Here is a 15,718-nt window from a genome sequence, read left to right as displayed (position 1 = left end):
GCATTTTGCTTTATTTATTTATTTATTTACTTACTTACTTATTTATGTTTAGGGGACCATGGGCATATACCTGGGCCGGATTCATGTGAGAGCCTCCCTTCCAGTTTGTTATGGGCTCCTCCATTGGGCCTTCATCATAGGGCTGCATGTTTGCAACAAGTGGAAAATGTGTTCCGTACCAAAAATAGTATGCGCTACGTATGGGGCACTAAAGGATGAGACTGTGCAACGACTTCCAAAACATTGTGTTTGTCGTTCTAACAACACATTTGTTCAACCAACAGACGAAATATACTACTGATTGTACATATAAAACAGTAGCAACAGCAACCACGGCAGGTGGTGCAAACAGAAGAAATAAGTAGGCCAGAAGAGTAAAGCCACAACTCTCTCTTCCAAACCAAACAGCAGCCATCATTACAAAAGGGACAGCAAAAAATAACAAGTGTATGCATCGAACTAAATAAAGATCCTACTACACCAAGTGTATGCATCGAACTAACTGGCTCAGTTAGACGTTACTATTTATTAAGCAGTGGAGATTAGCTGACGGCTTGAACCAGATGGGTGCCTAACGGGGGGAACTCCAGCTAGCAGGTCGAAGTCTGATAATTACTACCCTCTGCCCTACATAGGTTGCAGAGCGTGGCGACACATATCAGGATATGGTGCATGGAGAGACGCATGGTACGTTGTGTACACATAGTTTTGCCTGATGAATGAAACCGCGTTGCAATCATGATCCTTGCCATCGGTTATCTCCTGGTTAATCGGATAATTCAGTCCGAGGAACAGAGAGCATTTACCAAGACTACTTACGAGCCTTCGGTAAAAAATTCCTGAAGGCCCAGAGAAGCTGGTATCCTGCTCAAAGACCTTGGAGTGACTGTAATTGTATTATGCGAAACAACATGTCTGGTACGTGCGAAATATCATCAATCGTTCACCGTTGTCTGATCGAGCCAGGAACCTCCTGCAAATGCCATGCCACTTTTCTTTGAAAGGTTCTGGCATTAGGATGGTTTAGGACACCAGGCGGCCTACAACATCATATCAGGTTGTAGTCAAATAAAAAGGGGCTTGTACTGTAGTCAATCTTAAGAACAACACATTATGAGCATGAATATTTTTTAATTAAATGTTGACATTAATATAAAAAAGCCATCATGATATCACAACATACTGCTGTAACTGTCATTTGTAGCGATGACTGGAGTAGGCCAGCAATATGTCCATCCATAGAAGGAGTCCACATCGTAAATGAAGCCCTTGTGTTCACTAGCATCAGAGAACCATGGAGGATGTATGATCCTATGATGGACGTGCAGATTTATCCACTTACCGCAGTGACCTGTCAGGTAGGCGAGGCTATGGTTGAGTAACGCAATTAGCCTGAAGTCTCTATAATTCGCAGATCTTGTGAGCACTTGGCAAATTACAACCTTGAGGAAATCAAACTTGGTATCATGGTGGCTACAGTAAGATTTCAAGTATTCTGGGCCGCGGTGCCAAAGCAGTGCAGTGTTAATCGAAGGATGGGGGATCAATCAATGGGTGTAGAACACCACGAGCATCCAACTGACGCGACCGTCGACGAGCATCATCAAAGACGTGGTCATGCAGACCCAGTACATACCATTAATGTAGTTGAGGGTGGCAGGGATCAGATCATAGTCAAGGGGGTTGATGCCCGCCACCCTATGATCATTATGCTGCATGACACGCTGTTTCCGAAGATTAGGAGGCATTAGCAAGCAAGGAGCTAGCTTAAAAAGCTTCGGCCTGAGGGCTTTGAGTAAACGGTACAGCCCCAATGAGCAAGAGGCATTGTACTGAGATTGTCTACACGCGAAAAAATGAACTTGATTACATTCATGGGAGCGAATTCCAGCCACTCTTTCGGAAGATGCTGCTCGGTTCTGCCATTATTAGTGCTTGGGTTTAGGAAGAGGGGGGAGGCGCCTAGCGGGGATGGAAGATTGGACGATTATGTGTAGATGAGGACGGAGAAGCAAATATGTGTTGCGTGAAGTGGACAGGTGATGATGAAAACTACATGTCGGTTGACTTAGGGGACACATCCCAGCAGTGTAGGGCCATATTGATGCCAGACAACTTACTTGAGTTACCCCAATACTAGTACAATAAACTGCAATACCTACGTATATGCCCTAGTTTGCATATAGTGGAGTAGGACTCTGCTCTATGCTACCTCTTGAGCACTGCGTTGGTTTTCCCTTGAAGAGGAAAGGATGATGCAGTAAAGTAGCACAAGTATTTCCCTCAGTTTTTTAGAACCAAGGTATTAATCCAGTAGGAGATCACGCTTGAGTCCCACGCACCTACACAAACAAACAAGAACCTCGCAACCAACGCGATAAAGGGGTTGTCAATCCCTTCACGGTCACTTACGAGAGTGAGATCTAATAGATATGATAAGATAATATTTTTGGTATTTTTATGATAAAGAGGAATAAAGATGCAAAGTAAAATAAACGGCAATAGAAATAACTAAGTGTTGAAAGATTAATATGATGGAAGATAGACCCAGGGGCCATAGGTTTCACTAGTGGCTTCTCTCAAGAGCATAAGTATTACGGTGGGTAAATGAATTACTGTCGAGCAATTGATAGAATTGAGCATAGTTATGAGAATGTCTAAGTATGATCATGTATATAGGCATCATATCCGCAACAAGTAGACCGAAACGATTCTGCTTCTACTACTATTACTCCACACATCGACCGCTATCCAACATGCATCTAGAAAATTAAGTTCATAAGAACAGAGTAATGCTTTAAGTAACATGACAAGATGTAGAGGGATAAACTCATGCAATATGATATAAACCCCATCTTTTTATCCTCGATGGCAAAAATTCATTACGTGCCTTGCTGCCCCTGCTGTCATTGGGAAAGGACACTGCAATATTGAACCCAAAGCTAAGCACTTCTCCCATTGCAAGAAAGATCAATCTAGTAGGCCAAACCAAACTGATAATTTGAAGAGACTTGCAAAGATAAACCGATCATACATAAAAGAATTCAGAGGAGATTCAAATATTGTTCATAGATAAACTTGATCATAAACCCACAATTCATCGGATCACGACAAACACATCGCAAAAGAAGATTACATCGAATAGATCTCCAAGAAGATCGAGAACAACTTTGTATTGAGATCCAAAGAGAGAGAAGAAGCCATCTAGCTAATAACTATGGACCCGTAGGTCTGAAGTAAACTACTCACACATCACCGGAGAGGCCATGGAGTTGATGTATAGGCCCTCCGTGATCAATGCCACCTCTAGTGGAGCTCCGGAAAAGGCCCCAAGTTGAGATCTCTCGGGTACAGAAGGTTGCGGCAGTGGAATTAGGTTTTCGTGGTGCTCCTGGATGTTTGGGGGTACGTGGATATATATAGGAGGAAGAAGTAGGTTGCTGGAGCAACTAGGGGCCCACAAGGGTGGAGGGCACGCCCAGCGGGGTAGGCCCGTCCCCCTGCCTCGTGGCTTCCTCGGTTGTTTCTTGACGCCCACTCCAAGTCTCCTGGATCACGTTTGTTGAGAAAATCACGTTCCCAAAGGTTTCATTCCGTTTGGACTTCGTTTGATATTCCATTTCTGCGAAACACTGAAATAGGCAAAAAACAACAATTTGGGCTGGGCCTCCGGTTAATAGGTTAGTCCCAAAAATGATATAAAAGTGTAAAATAAAGCCCATTAACATCCAAAATATATAATATAATAGCATGGAGCAATAAAAAATTATAGATACGTTGGAGACGTATCAAGCATCCCCAAGCTTAATTCCTGCTCGTCCTCGAGTAGGTAAATGATAAAAGAAGAATTTTTGATGCGGAATGCTTTCTAACATATTTCTAAATGTAATTTTTTCTTTATTGTGGCATGAATGTTCAGATCCGAAAGATTCAAGATAAAAGTTTAATATTGACATAGAAATAATAATACTTCAAGCATACTAACTAAGCAATCATGTCTTCTCCAAATAACATGGCCAAAGAAAGTTATCCCTACAAAATCATATAGTCTGGCTATGCTCTATCTTCACCACACAAAATATTTAAATCATGCACAACCCCGATGACAAGCCAAGAAATTGTTTCATACTTTTAGTGTTCTCAAAAAATTTCAATCTTCACGCAATATATGAGCATGAGCCATGGATATAACACTATATGTGGAATAGAATGGTGGTTGTGGAGAAGAGAAAAAAGGAGAAGATAGTCTCACATCAACTAGGCGTATCAACGGGCTATGGAGATGCCCATCAATAGATGTCAATGTGAGTGAGTAGGGATTGCCATGCAACGGATGCACTAGAGCTATAAGTGTAGGAAAGCTCAACAAAAGAAACTAAGTGGGTGTGCATCCAACTCGCTTGCTCATGAAGACCTAGGGCATTTTGAGGAAGCCCATCATTAGAATATACAAGCCAAGTTCTATAATGAAAAATTCCCACTAGTATATGAAAGTGATATCATAGGAGACTCTCTATCATGAAGTGAAGCACAAGTGTGGAAAAATGATAGTAGCATTGTCCCTTCTCTATTTTTCTATCATTTTTTTATTTGGGCTTTTTTTTCTTTTTGGCCTCTTTTCTCTTTTTTTTATTTTTTGTCTGGAGTCTGATCCCGACTTATGGGGGAATCATGGTCTCCATCATCCATTCCACACTTGGGACAATGCTCTAAAAATGATGATCATCACACTTTATTTACTTATAACTCAAGAATTACAACTCGATACTTAGAACAAAATATGACTCTATGTGAATGCCTCCGGCGGTGTACCGGGATGTGCAATTATGCATGAGTGACATGTATGAAGAATTATGAACGGTGGCCTTGCCACAAATACGATGTCAACTACATGATCATGCAAGATATATGACAATGATGAAGTGTGCCATAATAACGGAATGGTGGAAATTTGCATGGAAATATATCTCGGAATGGCTAAGGAAATGCCATAATAGGTAGGTATGGTGGCTGTTTTGAGGAAGGTATATGGTGGGTTTATGGTACCGGCGAAAGTTGCGTGATACTAGAGAGGCTAGCAATTGTGGAAGGGTGAGAGTGTGTATAATACATGGACTCAACATTAGTCATAAAGAACTCACAGACTTATTGCAAAAATCTATTAGTTATCGAAACAAAGTATTACACGCATGCTCCTAGGGGGATATATTGGTAGGAAAAGACCATAGCTCGTCCCCGACTGTCACTCATAAGGAAGACAATCAATAAATAAAGCATGCTCCAACTTCATCACATAACGGTTCACCATAAGTGCATGCTACGGGAATCACAAACTTCAACAAAAGTATTTCTCAAATTCACAACTACTCAACTAGTATGACTCTAATATCACCATCTCCATATCTCAAAACAATTATCAAGTATCAAACTTCTCATGCACTTCTATGAAAGTTTTTATATTAAAGAAAATTTCCTTGTTGTTCTAAAGGACTCTCAAAATAATATAAGCGAAGCATGAGAGATCAACTATTTCTATAAAATAAAACCACCAACGTGCTCTAAAAGATATAAGTGAAGCACTACAACAGAAACTATATGGCTCAAAAGATATAAGTGAAGCACATACAGTATTCTAATAAATTTCAATTCATGTGATTCTCGCTCAAAAGGTGTGTACAGCAAGGATGATTATGTCAAACTAAATAGCAAAGACTCAAATCATACAAGACGCTCCAAGCAAAACACATATCATGTGGTGAATAAAAATATAGCTCCAAGTAAAGTTACCGATAGACGAAGACAAAAGAGGGGATGCCTTCCGGGGCATCCCCAACCTTAGGCTTTTTGGTGTCCTTGAATTTTACCTTGGGGTTCCATGGGCATACCCAATCTTAGGCTCTTGCCACTCCTTTTTCCATAATCCATCAAATCTTTACCCAAAACTTGAAAACTTCACAACACAAAACTCAAAATAGAAAATCTCATGAGCTCCGTTAGCGAAAGAAAACAAAACACCACTTCAAGGTACTGTAATTAACTCATTCTTTGTTTATATTGGTGTTAAACCTACTCTATTACAACTTCTCTATGGTTTATAAACACTTTTACTAGCCATAGATTCATCAAAATAAGCAAACAACAAACGAAAAACAGAATCTGTCAAAAACAGAACAGTCTGTAGTAATATGTAGCTAACGCAAACTTATGCAACCCCAAAAATTCTAAAATAAAGTGATGGAAGTGAGGAATTTATCTATTAATCATATGCAAAAAGAAATAACTAAATATCACTTTCCAAATAAAAATGGCAGCAATTCTCGTGAGCGCTAAAGTTTCTGTTTTTTACAGCAAGATCAAAAAGACTTCCCCCAAGTCTTCCCAACGGTTCTACTTGGCACAAACACTAATTAAACACAAAAAACACAACCAAAACAGAGGCTAGATAAATTATTTATTACTAAACAGGAGCAAAAAGCAAGGAATAAAAATAAAATTGGGTTGCCTCCCAACAAGCGCTATCGTTTAACGCCCCTAGCTAGGCATAAAAGCAAGGATAGATCTAGGTATTGCCATCTTTGGTAGGCAATCCATAAGTGGCTCTCATAATAGATTAATATGGTAATTTAATTTTCTTTCTAGGGAAGTGTTCCATGCCTTACCTTAACGGAAATTGGACTCTAATATTCCCTTCCTTCATATCAATAATTGCACCAATCGTTCTAAGGAAAGGTCTACCAAGAATAATAGGACATGAAGGATTGCAATCTATATCAAGAACAATGAAATCTATGGGAACATAGTTCCTATTTGCAACAATAAGAACATAATTAATTCTTCCCATAGGTTTCTTAATACTGGAATCCGCAAGGTGCAAGTTTAAAGAACAATCATCAAAATCATGTAAACCTAGCAAATCACACAAAGTTTTTGGAATCATGGAAACACTAGCGCCCAAATCACACAAAGCATAGCACTCATGATCTTTAATTTTAATTTTTATTGTAGGTTCCCACTCATCATATAGTTTTCTAGGGATAGAAACTTCCAACTCAAGTTTTTCTTCATAAGATTGCATCAAAGCATCAACGATATGTTTAGTAAAAGCTTTATTTTGACTATAAGCACGAGGAGAATTTAGCACGGATTGCAACAAGGAAATAAAATCTATCAAAGAGCAATTATCATAAGTAAATTCCTTGAAATCCAAAATAGTAGGTTCATTGATATCTAAAGTTTTTACCTCTTCAATCCCACTTTTACCAATTTTTGCATCAAGATCTAAAAACTCTGAATTTTTGGAACGCCTTCTAGGTAAAGGTGGCTCATCTTCAGTCCCATCATTATCAAGATTCATATTGCAAAACAAAGATTTAATAGGAGACACATCAATCACTTTTAGATCTTCATCTTTATTATCATGAAAACTAGAAGAGCACGCTTTCACAAAGCAATCTTTCTTAGCACGCATCCTAGCAGTTCTTTCTTTGCACTCGTCAATGGAAATTCTCATGGCTTTGAGAGACTCATTGATGTCATGCTTAGGTGGAATAGATCTAATTTTCAAAGAATCAACATCAAGAGAAATTCTATCAACGTTCCTAGGCAACTCATCAATCTTAAGCAATTTTTCTTCCAGCAAAGCATTGAAATTCTTTTGTGAATTCATAAACTCCTTAACACTAGTCTCAAATTCAGAGGGCATCTTATTAAAATTTCTATAAGAATGGCGGTAGGAACTACCATAATTATTAAAGGAATTACTAGGAAACAGCCTAGAATTAAAATTACCTCTATACGCATTATTACCAAAATTGTTCCTACCAAACAAATTCATATCCATAGATTCATTACTATTCTCAATCAAGGTAGACAAAGGCACATAATTAGGATAAGAGGAAACACACTTATTAGCAAACAATTTCATAAGTTCATCCATCTTTCCACTCAAAACATTAATTTCTTCAATTGCATGCACTTTTTAACTAGTAGATCTTTCGGTGTGCCATTGAGAATAATTCACCATAATATTATCTAGGAGTTTAGTAGCTTCTCCTAAAGTGATTTCCATAAAAGTGCCTCCCGCGGCCGAATCTAAAAGATTTCTAGAAGAAAAATTCAATCCGACATAAAAAATTTGTATAATCATCCAAAGATTCAAACCATGTGTAGGGAAATTATGTATCATTAATTTCATCCTCTCCCAAGCTTGTGCAACATGTTCATGATCAAGTTGCTCAAAATTTATAATATCGTTTCTAAGAGAGATGATTTTAGTGGGAGGAAAATACTTAGAGATAAAAGCGTCTTTGCACTTATTCCATGAATCAATACTATTTTTAGGCAAATACGAAAACCAAGCTTTAGCATGATCTCTAAGGGAAAAAGGAAATAGCTTCAATTTAACAATATCATTGTCCACATCTTTCTTATTTTGCATATCACACAAATCAAAAAGCTATTTATATGGGTAGTGGCATCTTCACTAGGAAGGCCAACGAATTGATCTTTAATGACAAGATTCAACAAAGCAGCATTAATTTCACAAGATTCAACATTGGTAAGAGGAGCAATCGGAGTGCTAAGAAAATCATTGTTGTTGGTATTGGTAAAGTCACACAATTTAGTATTATCTTGAGCCATCATGACAATCAAGCAATAACACACGAGCAAACAAGAAGCAAGCGAAAAAGAGGCGAACGGAAAAAGAAAGGGTGAATAAAATAGCAAGGGTGAAGTGGGGGAGAGGAAAACGAGAGGCAAATGACGAATAATGTAATGCGAGGGATAAGAGTTTCTGATGAGTACTTGGTATGTCTTGACTTGTGCGTAGACTCCGGCAACGGTGCCAGAAATGGCTCGTTGTCGGGAGTCAAATCTTGGCTTGACCTGGCGTGAATCTCCCCGGCAACGGCGCCAGAAATCCTTCTTGCTACCTCTTGAGCACTGCATTGGTTTTCCCTTGAAGAGGAAAGGGTGATGGAGTAAAGTAGCATAAGTATTTCCCTCAGTTTTTGAGAACCAAGGTATCAATCCAGTAGGAGATCATGCTCGAGTCCCACGCACCTACACAAACAAATAAGAACCTCGCAACCAATGCGATAAAGGGATTGTCAATCCCTTCACAGCCACTTACGAGAGTGAGATCTGATAGATATAATAAGATAATATTTTAGGTATTTTTATGATAAAGAGAAATAAAGATGCAAAGTAAAATAAACGGCAATAGAAATAACTAATTGTTGAAAGATTAATGTGATGGAAGATAGACCCGGGGGCCATAGGTTTCACTAGTGGCTTCTCTCAAGAGCATAAGTATTATGGTGGGTAAACGAATTACTGTCGAGCAATTGATAGAATTGAGCATAGTTATGAGAATATCTAGGTATGATCATGTATATAGGCATCATGTCCGTGACAAGTAGACCGAAACGATTCTGCATCTACTACTATTACTCCACACATCGAACGCTATCCAGCATGCATCTAGAGTATTAAGTTCATAATAATAGAGTAATGCTTTAAGTAAGATGACATGACGTAGAGGGATAAACTCATGCAATATGATATAAACCCCATCTTATTATCCTTGATGGCAACAATTCAATACGTGCCTTGCAGCCCCTGCTGTCACTGCGAAAGGACACCGCAAGATTGAACCGAAAGCTAAGCACTTCTCCCATTGCAAGAAAGATCAATCTAGTAGGCCAAACCAAACTGATAATTCGAAGAGACTTGCAAAGATAAACCAATCATACATAAAGAATTCAGAGAAGATTCAAATATTGTTCATAGATAAACTTGATCATAAACCCACAATTCATCAGATCTCGACAAACACACAGTAAAACAAGATTACATCAGATAGATCTCCAAGAAGATCTAGGAGAACTTTGTCTTGAGATCCAAAGAGAGAGAAGAAGCCATCTAGCTAATAACTATGGACCCGTAGGTCTGAAGTAAACTACTCACACATCACCGGAGAGGTCATGGACTTGATGTAGAGGCCCTCCATGATCAATGCCCCCTCTGCCGGAGCTCCGAAAAAGCCCCAAGATGAGATCTCTCAGGTACAGAAGGTTGCGGCAGTGGAATTAGGTTTTCATGGTGCTTCTAGATTTTTGGGGGGTACGTGGATATATATAGGAGGAATAAGTAGGTCGGTGGAGCAACGAGGGGCCCACGAGGGTGGAGGGTGTGCCTAGGGGGGTAGGCACGCCCCCTGCCTCATGGCTTCCTTGGTTGTTTCCTCACGCCAACTCCAAGTCTTATGGATCACGTTTGTTGAGAAAATCACGTTCCCGAAGGTTTCATTCCGTTTGTACTTCGTTTGATATTCCTTTTCTGCGAAACATTGAAATAGGCAAAAACAACAATTTGGGCTGGGCCTCCGGTTAATAGGTAAGTCCTAAAAATGATATAAAAGTGTAAAATAAAGCCCATTAACATCCAAAATAGATAATATAATACCATGGAGCAATCAAAAATTATATATACGTTGGAGACGTATGACTCTACTATTAGCACCGAAGGAGTAGTCTATTGTAAAATAGTTACAAACTTCAATGCCCGAGCGTGGAACGACTATGAACCACCATCGGTGCTAATTCCAATCCCCAACAAATGTTCGCTGGGAGACATGGCAATTGCAAACGCATGCGATGCACTTACAATACGTGTGTAAGGATGGCGGTTTTCTCAAATACTATGGCATAAAAACAGGCCACCGTTGGATGGAAATCTGACAGTTATGTGGGATTCGCCGGGATTGGACTCGTGGCAAACAATCACTAGATATCATTACTCAAAAAAGGTTAAAACACCCGGGGATATAACTTGCACCGGCTGACCACTAACAATGATACTGACATAGTTGTAAAATGGTCAAAGAACGTGTCTACGTGGTGTTTGGAATTATATGCAAACTAGCAAGATGCCCGTGCATTGCACGGAACATCAAGATTCATTTTTTTACAAAACACCTATTGTGATTAACCCATGCAGGAGTAATCCCAAGTGTAAAAACTAATGATATCTAGAGAATTTCATCAGAAAAATGGTATCTCAAGAATTTCATCGAAAAAATGTTATCTCGAGAGAGATGAGAGAAAAGTTGAGGAGGAGTGGGGCGTGGAGGCGACTTGTGGTCAGATTGGGCGGAGGCATGGGGATGGACGGCGCCGGCAATGGCCACCATGCCAGATTGTTCAAGAGACTTCCTTTTTAAAATGCTCAACAATGAGGTTGTGCGAGATAAGGATGAACGAGGGAAGGCCTAATCTGCAAACATGGAGAGTGGTGCGGGTATCTTTTTGCAAAATTGTCATACTTTCCTTTTGATCCGTCAGATATAGATCGAGCGGCCTATATTGCGAGATGGCAGGCACACCATCATCACCAACTCGGTTTTTTATATGGCTAGCAATGTAATCGTGCGTTGCAACGGATCCAAAGTAGAATAGTACTTGTTCACAAACTTGAAAGAAAACACTCTTGTTTTGATATACATATATACCACAAAAAAACATATTAATTTTCACTCAAAATATATCTCTCAGGCTGTTTTGACGAGGTGAGGGAGGGATGTGGTTGCTTATAAGATAATAAGGGGTTTTCTACAAATTGGAGCAGAGAAGTGGGCTATTGTTGCAAAAATGCCACAACTTACCTCACAGCCGTTAGATGTAGATCTAATGGTCAGGAATGAGGGATGGCAGACACACCATCCTCACCAACTGAGTCTTTTATTGGAGTAGAGAAAAAAAGTAGAGAAGTAGAGAAAGTAGAGAGCAGAGCAATGGAGGGAGTACTAGTAAGGACACTATCTACTGCTTCATGTGCTACTCCTGCGCTCCATTCGGCGAGCGCAACGTCACCTATAGCCACTCCCGTTTCATGGACAACCAGGTCAATGCATGCAAGGTGCCCTGCTTCTACAAGAGTCTCAGCTGTGAGAGGTACGTCGACCAGCACTCGCTGGTAGAGCATAGTTCCAGATGCGCGCATGCGCCCTTCTACTACTACGAGTGCACACCATTGTTTGAGGGCTCTCCAGCGAGCCTAATGGATCACGTCACGGCACCGTCCCTCAATCACTACTGGCCCGCGCATGCTACCTGTTTGCCATGCTGGAGTTGATGGAGGATCACCACCACCTACTAGTCGCGGAGGAGGACGATAGCGTCTTCCTCTTGGCCATGGGCACCGACAAGGCCCGCGCAGGCCGTCGCCCCGTCTCTCTAGTGTGCGCCAGGGGCAACACCACTGACGCTGACACGAGGCTACTGTACCGGTGTGTGCTCACTGTTACTGCCCCTTCGAATTACTAGGATGGCCCTGTCACCTCCCTCACGCCGAATGGCACTGTGTTGAGTTGCTCCTTTCCCGATAATGTGCACATGGAAGATAGCTGGTATGATTTTCACCCCAAGATGATGCACAGGGACTCCAAGGAGGTTCACCTGGTCATATGCATTACCAAGTTAACTATTCATCATTAGTCTTTGCTCAACGTAAATGATGTCTAAGCATGTGGAGACTTCTTATTTATATAGTATAGAACCTTCCATGCATGATCTTGCTCTATTAGAGTAGCGCGCTTCAATTAAAGTGTATCTTTTTATGGTTTAGTCAAGAATCTTCCTTGTATGCTTTTGCTCCATTAGAGTTCTCGCTTGCCATTTATGAGATTAATTGCAAATTTTACTACAGTAACGGTGCAAGACTGAAGATGAACCATTTCTGACATCTCCTCTGCCCCCTTCCAAGTCATCTCAATTTACATTTATGGTGGTCTAGAAAAAATAAACAAAATCGATACTGAAAAAATAATTCTTAAAGATCATTTCTTGGAAAGCACAATAAGTGTTATTTCTTAAAAAGTTTTGGATGCAGGTTGAACAGTTGAACGCTTTTGTTTGCAAAAGATACCTTTTTATCTATTTATCCTACATTTACTATTCACCCGGATGCTTGTGAGCTCTGGAGAAGAAATAATATCTGAAGAAACCTATCGATACTCGTACACATGAGGTGACCCCCATATACTTTGCCAATATAAACAACTCCCCGATCGATGTATTTTACTGTTTCGTGCAACGCACGGGCACCTTACTATATATAGTACGACCATTAATTTAACTAACATTATATATAGCATGATAAATGCTCATGCATGTCATCAAAAATAATATGATTGAAAACTATGTTCAAATACGAATCCAATGATATAGTTTTTGTTAACATGCACTAACATTTTGTTAGTTAAATCTTTAGTCAAATTACATTAGGGACTAATAAACCACAACCGAGGTAGTACAATACTAGTGTAGAGGGCGGCGCTGCACGGGAGTCTCAACCAACTCGTGATGCGGCTATAAAGCCATCATATCACAAAACCCCACCACTCCTAGTAATAAGTGGCGAGGTAAAATAAACTGACAAGCTACCATCACACCCCTCTGTCTTTTTTTCATTTCACATCTCTCTGCATTTACTTTGTCAAGCTCATCATGCACACTCGATCCCTAGCTAATTCTCCTAGTATCCCAAGCTACCCTAGTATCCCTAGCTACTACTCCTAGGGCTAGTTCTTTTGGCGTCTTAAAAAAATAAGCGGTCTCTTCCCCAGGTTTTCCCATAAGACTAGTCACAGTGGAGAGTAACATAACACGCCTCACTCATTCAGTTGGGCTTCTAAACTACTTCCTTTGTCCTGGTTTATAAGTCACCATTGTAATTTGTGCTAAACGTTTGACCAAAGATTTAACTAATAAAATGTTAGTGCATGTCAAGAAATGTCATATTGTTGGATTCGTATTTGAACATAATTTCCAATGATATAATTTTTGGTGACATGCATAAAGATGTCATAAGTTAAATTTATGGTCAAAATTTGACACGGACTACAATGGGGACCAATAAACAAGGACAGAGGTAGTAGATACGGGACTACTAATATAGAAGCCTAAGACTAGCCAAGTGGGAGTAACTTCAGCAGTAACATCAAGTCCAACTCAGCAAATTTTCTTATGTGGCAATGAGTTAATGAGGAGAGAGGTAGTTTGAGTAACTTAGCTAGTTACTGTAACATCACATGTCCCAATGCAATATGAGTCTATAACCTAATAAATGAAGCTTTGCATGACACCACACTTATGTTACTACTATGAAGGTAGTAACATAGTCTAGGGATATGTGTATGTTACTAGTGTAGGTACTCTTCATTGTGGCTAAAAGAACTGGCCCCTGGTACTTCAAGTAGTAATACTCAAGTTGGAATTCCAATTGCATGGCACAACTTGTTAGGCAAAAAATTCGATACAGGGTGTACGAAGTGGTTTGGGAATTTGCATGCCTTCCTGACCAGTGAGATACTCCATACAAAGTACGATAGAGAAATAACCACAGAGAAGGAAGCTAAAAGTAAACAATCAAACGATCATTTTTTCATTTGTTTTGCATTGAATCATTTCACAAGCTTGACTAGTGTTGTTTTTCTACTTTTACAAAACCGCATCGTAATGTTAAAACGTGCATTTGCATGTACATAAGTAATAGTAGCAGCACAGTCTGCAAGCATATATAGAGAGAGACGTGTAGTGCGATATATAGTTAAGTTTGTGCTATATGCACGTAATTACAAAACATGTACGGATACACAAGGTTTCCAAACTTTTCCTTTTACTAACTTAATTAAGGATGCTAATAATTCCCGAATGTTCGGGATTTATCATTTCTGTCCCAAAACTAATGAGATTGCCTTATGAAACTAAATTATTCCTAATAAAAGCCACGATGCTCGTAGGAGTGATTGTGGCACACCACAAGTGCCCTGGTTCGTGGCCATTTCCTAGCTTGTCAACACAACGCCTCTTCCTCAGCCTCGCAACTCGCGAGGTGCTGATTGGCGGCTTGCCGGCACACGAGCACGATCTTACCAGTTTGGTGATCCGGCGCCAACAGGTACTCCTCCTTGCTGGAAGCATGCACCTAGTCCACGTACCGCCAACCATAGATGAGGCGCTTGGGCCCGACTACACTCAGGGCTTTGGCATTGGTTTCCTCCGCCACCCTCACGGCCCTCGCACGAGCCTTTTGCCACGGACGTGACATAAGCCTGCCAGGCAGCATGCCTCGCGGCGTGCTTCTCTTCCTCGGCCTTCTTCTCCACCTCTATTTTGGCACGCTCTGCTGGCGGCAAAGCCTCCCAGAAGACGACTTCCATTTCTTTCCAAAGCTGCTCAAGGCTGGGGGGCTCGGGGGGCGGCACGATGTTCTCCTCATAGGGGGGAGCCGATGCGTCCTTCGACGCGCGTGCTGGCGAGATTGGGAACACCGGCGCCTCCACCTCGACGCATCGCGGCGAGTCGTGGAACGCCGACGCGTCTACCTCGATGCGTCACGACGAGGAGTGGAACACCGATGCATCCTCCTCGACAAGTGGCGGCGAGGAACGGAACGATGATGTGTGACCCTCCCCATGGGGCAGCGAGGGGTTCCTAGGTCTTGCGAGGGGCGATGCCATGGTGGTCGACGTGAGAGGGAGGGGGAGGAGATAGCGATGAATGTGAGCATTCTTCCGAATGTCATGGGAGGCACAGTATTTACATCGAGCAATGGCACACCTACATAAGATACGTTCCGTGATTAACGTAACAGCTAGGTGGGCATATTTGTTGGAGTAAATTACGGGGGAGGGGTTTCTTCTCACAACGAATTG

This window comes from Triticum urartu, chromosome 4A, assembly GCF_056163025.1.
Source record: "Triticum urartu cultivar PI428250 chromosome 4A, HENAU_Tu73, whole genome shotgun sequence".
NCBI lineage: Eukaryota > Viridiplantae > Streptophyta > Magnoliopsida > Poales > Poaceae > Triticum > Triticum urartu.
Note: the sequence above shows the minus strand (reverse complement) of the source record.